The 8,132-nt window shown below is 40.7% G+C and overlaps 1 long non-coding RNA gene across 1 annotated transcript; it reads right to left on the bottom strand.

Annotated features, from left to right (window-relative positions):
• Window positions 1-514: 514 nt before the first annotated feature.
• On the bottom strand, window positions 515-1,569 carry LOC112848181 (uncharacterized). The gene is made up of 3 exons (XR_003222146.1): window positions 1,468-1,569; window positions 849-956; window positions 515-675 (listed from the first exon to the last, which is right to left on the bottom strand). It is a non-coding gene; the product is annotated as an uncharacterized LOC112848181 (long non-coding RNA).
• Window positions 1,570-8,132: the final 6,563 nt, after the last annotated feature.

Genomic DNA, 8,132 nt, shown 5'->3' on the forward strand with positions numbered 1-8,132 from the left:
AAGGATGTGTGTGTAAAGTGGTGAACAGTATAATTTTGGATATGATCCACGGCACAAAGAAAACCAATCACTGATGAAGTTTGGGGACTTTGAGGTGGATGACACCAGCTTCTAACTATTGTGCCCCCATCCACCTGCTGCACTGCAGAACCAGCTTAGCAGGACAAGATACTTACTCCTGATGCCCCCACTGTGTGTGCATGGTAGTTAGAAAAAGACCATAAAAGCCTAGAACAAAGCACGATACCAATGTGTGTGAAAGGATGAATGTGACTTGTAGTAAAAACTGAAGAAAACAATGTACCAGTTCATTTAGTTATATAACAAATAAGATTATAAACAGAATTGTCACAGTTTTATGTTTTGTAATTATGTTTTATTTTATTTATACTTTTAAAAGTTTTTATATCACTTTAATTTCATTTAGTTTCCAGAGAGGGTTCACTTGTCTCAGTTTATTGTTATTTGTCTTCTTTTAATAGTTTTATATGGAGGGAATTTGTTGGAGGTCAGATTTATGGCAATCAGTGTGGGTATCAAAATAAAAACACCAAACTGTTTGGAGTTCTGTGAAACCACGTTTTTGTTACGGTCTGTGGGAGTGTCTGGAGGTTTTCCATCTGTGGCTGTGGGTCCTCCCCTTTTGGGACATCCAGCACCTCACCTGTATTCCATCTGCAAGCAATCAGCGGGAGAGCTACTTAAACCTGTGCAACCTGCCATTCCTCACCAGTTAGTTATGCTGACTACAGCAGTAACTAGATTGACCCTCTGAGACTCATAGTTGCTTCTATTCCTTGTGTAACTCTCTGTGTTTAGAGGTGTTGCATTCCCTGGTTCAATCTCACCTGCATCTCATCTCCCTGTCTGTCCGCCCTCCGACCTTCTCGTTACACCTCAGGACTCCCAAGAAAACTTCCACAGACCTCCCCTCCTCAGTGCTTACTAACTCGGACCTGTAAAGTAAGGAGAATCATTCACCTGCTCACGATTGTCAAGTTCCTGCCTCTCAGCCATACAATAATGTTGCACACTTGGATTAAAATGAATTGAAACCAGTGTGGCTTTGTGAGTTCGCCTTTACTGTATCTGCAAATATATATGTAGACATAGCACAATGTTACACACTTTTGCAGTCTCACACAACTCTTATAGGCGCACTGCCTTATGGTTAGTTTTTAAACTCAAAACACTAATACTTCTTACAATAACATCAATGGAATAAACGTCGACAACTGTGTAATTCACCAGTCTTCATCCAGTGTGATTACAGCCGAATACAGGTATAGATCCAACTACAACGCCACAAGGTTTCCGCACAAACTAATGAATTAGCTCTAGCTGCTAATCGTTAGCTTCACGGCTAATTCACATCGCTACCAATAACTTATATACTAATGACACACAATGGGGATTAACGGTGTCCTGTTTTGTCCACAATGTCTTTCTTGTCCTTACAATAACCACCTCTCCATCTGTTGCAGAATCCCTCCTGTTCCTCTGAGGCCTTTTCTGTGACCCCCTCCTGCAACCTGATTTACTAGGACACTCCCTCTCCATCCCAGTCACCGAACCTCCGTGGCTAAAGGCTTTGTCCGCTCTGTATTCTGTTATTCCTAAATAAATATCCTTGTAAATAAACCGGGGTGTAACGGTAGTTACTCTGTCTGTGTTTGGGTCCTTTCCTTGGGCCCAACCTCTGGTTCATGACACCTTTAGCAACAATAACTTGGAGTAATTGTTTTCTGTATGACATCATCAGGTTTGGCCCACTTTTCATTGGTTTGTGGACAGCTCTCTTAAAATCCTGCCTCAGCACTTCAGTCTAGACCTTAACTGAGCAGTTGCACCATCTTGTTTCTTTTGCAGCCATTCTTATTGAAAATTTTATTATGACAGAACAGTAGGAAGTGGGCAGGGATGCTGGGAGACAGTGCAGGAGAACACACACACAGTAACTCAGGATTGTACTTTTAGTTTTTCACAGGACTGCATAGAACGCTGTCAAAACTTTCTTTTTTATGACTGTATTTTGTACTCAACACCTCAAAAGTCAAGGTGCTGCCTTTAAAAGGGTCCTTGAATAATTCATGATGGTACTGGACTTCTTCATGACGGCTCAAGGTTAAACTGTCTGTTGGTGGAATTGAATAGAGCAGAATTCCTGTTAATAGTAAAACCTTTTATTTTACTGCTCTGACACGCTGTGAAATGAGTTACAGGCCCAAAAGCATGCAAGGCTCATATGCAGTGAGCACACGTAGTGAATCATCTGCATTTGATAGATAAACAATCTTTTTCTGCCTGATGCAAGTCAGTCATACACTAATGTTGGGCCAAATAAACAGCGACTCTCCCCGAGTGTTAAAATCTTCTCAGGCGGTGCCAGCATTACCTTATCACTACCCCATCTCTGCTCAGCTTTGTGTTTGGTTTCTTAAATCTTATTCAGCTGACCCTGCGGCCTCAGACGTTAATCTGTCTCTTTTTACACACAGACAGTATTATAGATTTGTTTGCGGGCATTCATGGGGACATTCAAAATATGTGACAGGCTTTTGTTTTGAATCAGATTATGGGTTGCTAAGTGAGTTTTAAGCTGTCAGAAGTCTCAGAAGGATGACAGCCACTTGGCTAACTGCTTTCAACCCTATGAGATGTAAAGTGGTCATTTCGGATGGGAAGCAAGAATAAGCAACAGTGAGCTGACAGTAGAGTGATGGCTTATTTATCTAAGGCTTCACAATGAGCAGAAATGGAAATATCATGCTCTGACACTGTCTGTTTCCCCCAGAGAATACCTCCAACAGACATAATGGAAGGCTACATTTTTCTAGAAAGAGTTAACTAAATTCAGTCTCTGTTTCTTTGTTCCCTTGAAATAGCTGCTTGTATTCCTGTGGGAAACCTCAATAATCCCTGCTTGACTCCCAATCACTCAGCAGACTGCTACTGGGAGTCAGCAGGCTGCACAGCTTTAACTTTGCTGATAATAACATCTATACACGATGCTCAGCTGCTTAGCACTGATGAATGGGTGCAGCCCAGGCTGCGTTCTCCTGACCAGTTGCAAATCCCAGTGTGTTCCTTGGCCGTGTGGCATCTCCTCATGAATAAATAGTGACTTTGCATCCTGGGCTCAGAGTGGCTTTTCTTGTTACCACCAAAGAAGAGGAGGCTGAAAATTTCATGACTGCTAAATTATTCACGCTACTGTTGCATGACAAAAAAACAGCAACATCCTGAAAATCAGAATGTATTAGACGAGAGAGATAAGTGCATTACTCAGAAATTACCTTCCAACAAATGAGATACTATGAGGTCAGAACAAATCCAAAATATAATAGCAGGAGTTGTTGTTAAAGCTCAGAATGGATTTGTCGGTGGTTGGCGGAAGCACCAAATACAGTGAGAAACATTCAGATGCAGCCTGTGTGCCTTTAAATGCTTTTGATAGGGTTGCTTGACCATGTTTGTTTAATGTGTTGGAAATGTTTGGATTTGGGGAGAAAATGCAGGAAATGGATTCATTTAAAACATAAAAAGCCAAGAGCAGAATTTTTAATGAACAAGAATACTTCACAACTAATAACTGTCCCCGAGGTCGTCCGCTCTCCCCACTGCTGCTCACATCACCGAGTGAACCTCGCGCAGTGGCTGTGGAATCAAACACAATTTTATAGAATACCAGCAGGACAGACTAAACATAAACTATCACTGTGGGCGATTTTAATTTTGAAATCAGTTCCACTTTTGTTACTTTTCACGTACAGTGAACAAAACAAAAGTCTTCAGCTAATCCAAAATGCTGCAGCAAGAGTCCTGACAGGGACTAGAAAGAGAGAGCAGATTTCTCCTGTTTTGGCTTCCCTTCATTGGCTTCCTGTTAAATCCAGAATTGAATTCAAAATCCTGCTCCTCACATACAAGGTCTTAAATAATCAGGCCCCATCTTATCTTAATGACCTTGTAGTACCATATCACCCCATTAGAGCACTTCGCTCTCACTCTGCAGGCCTACTTGTTGTTCCTAGAGTATTTAAAAGTAGAATGGGAGGCAGAGCCTTCAGTTTTCAGGCCCCTCTTCTGTGGAACCAGCTTCCAGTTTGGATTCGGGAGACAGACACTATCTCTACTTTCAAGATTAGGCTTAAAACTTTCCTTTTTGCTAAAGCATATAGTTAGGGCTGGACCAGGTGACCCTGAATCCTCCCTTAGTTATGCTGCAATAGACGTAGGCTGCCGGGGATTCCCATGATGCATTGAGTTTTTCCTTTCCAGTCACCTTTCTCACTCCCTATGTGTTAACAGACCTCTCTGCATCGAATCATATCTGTTATTAATCTCTGTCTCTCTTCCACAGCATGTCTTTATCCTGTTTTCCTTCTCTCACCCCAACCGGTCGCAGCAGATGGCCCCGCCCCTCCCTGAGCCTGGTTCTGCCGGAGGTTTCTTCCTGTTAAAAGGGAGTTTTTCCTTCCCACTGTCGCCAAAGTGCTTGCTCATAGGGGGTCATGTGATTGTTGGGTTTTTCTCTGTATTTATTATTGTGCGATCTACTGTACAATATAAAGCGCCTTGAGGCGACTTTTGTTGTGATTTGGCGCTATATAAATAAAATTGAATTGAATTGAATTGAAAACTGAGTCAGTGATATTTGTTATAGGTTAGTGTGGTAAAATAATTCCCGTATTTGGAGATACAAATTGTTCCAAAGATAAAATGATAATTATAGACCCTTATTGATGAAATCAGTCATTTACTTGATCGATGGTTCATTGTGCTCATTTTAATAACTGGTAGAATCAATATTTTCAAAATGACTATGTCACAAAGACTACTTCATCTTTTTCAGAAACATTCCTCTGCCCCCTACAGTAATCCATCAAACAGCAGATCAGTCAGAAACCGTCTTAATTGTAGGATTAATGTGAAAAATGTTTTAATTCTCTCCAGAATATATTCCTCACAGGGCACACATGGAGTCTTGTGGTCTAAAATTATCTTCTGCTACTTCCTTTCTATTTACACTCCGACATGGTAAAAAGAAAGTAAAAAAAGCAGGCTATCAGTTTAGTTGTCAAACATTATATGAGGAGATGTGACTCAGCCTGGCAATATCTAGCCTCGCCCTTTACTCCCTCTTCTTGCACTGGCTCTGGCTATTTCTCAGGTGGGTGAGTCATTTTGCTCTGAAAGAGCCATCTGCTGGCCACACCTGTTTCCCAGTTCCCAATCAAGCTCTTTTATTTAAGGACCAGTTCATCCATTCATTATTCAGCTACTCATTGTACTCACCTTGTTATTGGGTGAAGGCCGTAGGCTTTCAACCTATTGAGTTCTTGTTTCTTTATTCTTTGCTGCTTAACTACTCCCACAGTTTTTGTGCTATTTTCACCATTCAAATTTTAGACTATTACATTTTAAGCTATTTCTAATGCCAGTTATATCTTTTGGTGCTCATAACTTTTATACTTTTTAAAATATTGCGATTTTTTTTACATTTCATCTCATCATACCTCCTAAACCGAGGACTCCAGAGACATGAGCCATGTGCCAATATATCTTCAGACACTCCTGACGCTCACGGTGAAAGAATTTTTTTGATATCGTTTACAATTTTCCTATGAATTACACTTGTTTCAGGATAGGAAATCTGTCCTTCTCTTAGATTTCAAAGTCTGAGATTGAAGCCATTTCTCTCGTCATATCTCTCTCTGGGACGAGTGCCGGTTTGCCTCACTGAGATGAGCAGGTGCCCTGAAAGCGGGTGGTGCAGGTTCGAATCCTATCCATGGCTGTTGCCGCACGTCTTCCCCACTCAAGCTCCCTCTACTTTCTTGACACTCTTCAGTGTACCCTTTCAAATTAAGCCATCTTCAGCAGACAGTTCAGCTTCTTCGGCTGTTTTCGGCACATGATTTCTGCTACATGGCATCACCCAGCATTTTCGCAGGAAATGCATCTTTTTCTAGTCTCTTTTAGTTTTCCTCTTGGTGTGCTCTTGCTGGACTTGGCCTCACATTTTCTTACTGTATTACCTTCAAGGAGAAAGGCTGTATTCTGCTGATTCTCTTGCTCTCTCTTGCACACGCCCTCAGTGAAATATCTGACAAAGATCTTGGTGCTTTACAGCCCACGTGTTTGTAATAAATACTCTGAACTTTTCTTAGTCTGTGGGTCTGTGTTTGAGTCCACAGATTCTGTGATTCATGATAATATGAGTCATACAGTCAGGGAAAAGCAGATGCTACTGCTAAACTTTGGGTGTCTCCAAGGCTGATAAAAGTCAAGCTCTACGACAAATCTCATATGTATTTAATGCACTGAAGCTAAAGGAAGGCTGTTTCACTGTGTCTGGAACAAAGATTTAAAATATTTTGGGATGAGGTCAAGGTGACATGTAAGGATTATTTCAGAATATATTCCTCTAGAGCCAAAGCTATTTCTACTTGGTTATAAAGAAACAAAACAGCAGAAAATTTAGGTAAAAATGTCCTCCTTTTTTATGTCTGTAGTTTTTATTGCAAAAAATATGGCTAAATAGATAAGTGGATAATTGATGGGAGACAAAGGGACATGAAAATGTCTGAATTATCATAATTTTCTCCATGGGCTTGGTATCTGAGGACGGTGCGGTAATGGACTTTCACAGTAGATCACTGGAGAACAGATGGCTAAAATACAATGACTGCATCCACTGTGGCCACTATATGTCTGAATTCAGCCTTTCTGTGGAAAACGGATGATTGCAGATTGAAAAAAAAAGAGATTACCACACACAAAACACTTGAATGAAGTCTGAATAAACACTTACCTCCAGCACCAAGTCCAGAACTGAAACTTCACAGTCACTGTCACTCCATGTGAAACCGCTCATTTGAGCATTTTCTGATCGATGCTTGCTGACTGGAAATCATTTGTCAGCGTGCCATCTCTCCCTGCGTAAGTGGCCCGCTTCATCCATTAAATTTAAATGATCGTCTTAAGTCAACTTACTTTATCCACTGACAGGTGATGTGAATAACAGTGAATGGGACTAAAACGTGTTCGATGGAGGTCTAACTGAGCAAAAACTGAGTAGGTCACCCTGTACTGAACATAAAACCTCCAAATGGAAGTCATCCTAATCATTTTGAGTTTGTGTGTTTGATTATATTCTTTCCTTCTTTATTCAAACCTTGTGTTGGAATGTGGAATGAATAGTGGAAGGAGGAGAGCTTTGCCTACAGGCTGCACCAATCCTCCGGTCCTAACAAAGCCTGCTAAAACACTTAAAGCATCTGCATAAGTCTCTTCACGTGCGATCCAAATCACCCGTCACGTTAGCTTAGGTAATCAGTGGCCTTGTTTTTCATTTTTCATTTACATAACCTAACACTTGGCATCAAATCCATCATGTGACACTGACTGGACCAGATTTAATAAAAGGCTAATATTGGCTTCAAATAGCAACGCACTGCTACAATATACCCAGGGACAGTGTGAACACTCTCCCCAGCTGATGCGGCTGTTTGTCTAACAGTGGGAGGAATAATTGAGTTTAAACATTAGGCTGAGCAATGGGAGGCAGTGTTATATGTAACAGGATGAAGGAGGAGGGAGAGGTTTTTTTTTTTCTCCCTGTGGGCTGAATCTCCACTCCTCCACTCCTTCAGCCACCATTTTGATGAAATTAACAATCCTCTTCACCCATCTTGCCCTCCATCCTCCAGCTCTCGGTGTCCTAAAGATATTAGACCACTTCAGGAACATTATTCAGATTGTTTATCACTCTCAGCTCCAATTGAAATTAAGTGGATTCTGTTACACTAAAGGGCCTCTCTTTTTATCTCAGCTTTTTATTTCTCTAAGATCCGTTTGTCTGTATTTAAGACTTTTTCTCTGATCTTTTTTTTTCCTGCATTAGAACTGTGACGATACAAAAATATTGTTTAATAATGAATTTACAGCACATGAGGTTATTTAACCTCATGTGTTATGTATATATCACACATAAAAAGATTTTTTGGGGGAAGTTAACATAACCCTTTCTCTAATAGTGTCCTTAAAAGTTTAGAAAATTGCTAATTTGACTACATTTGAGTTGCCTTAGTGCCTAAAATCAAATGCTGTGCTGTCTGATTTCATAT

This window comes from Oreochromis niloticus, linkage group LG11, assembly GCF_001858045.2.
Source record: "Oreochromis niloticus isolate F11D_XX linkage group LG11, O_niloticus_UMD_NMBU, whole genome shotgun sequence".
NCBI classification, from domain to species: Eukaryota; Metazoa; Chordata; class Actinopteri; order Cichliformes; family Cichlidae; genus Oreochromis; species Oreochromis niloticus.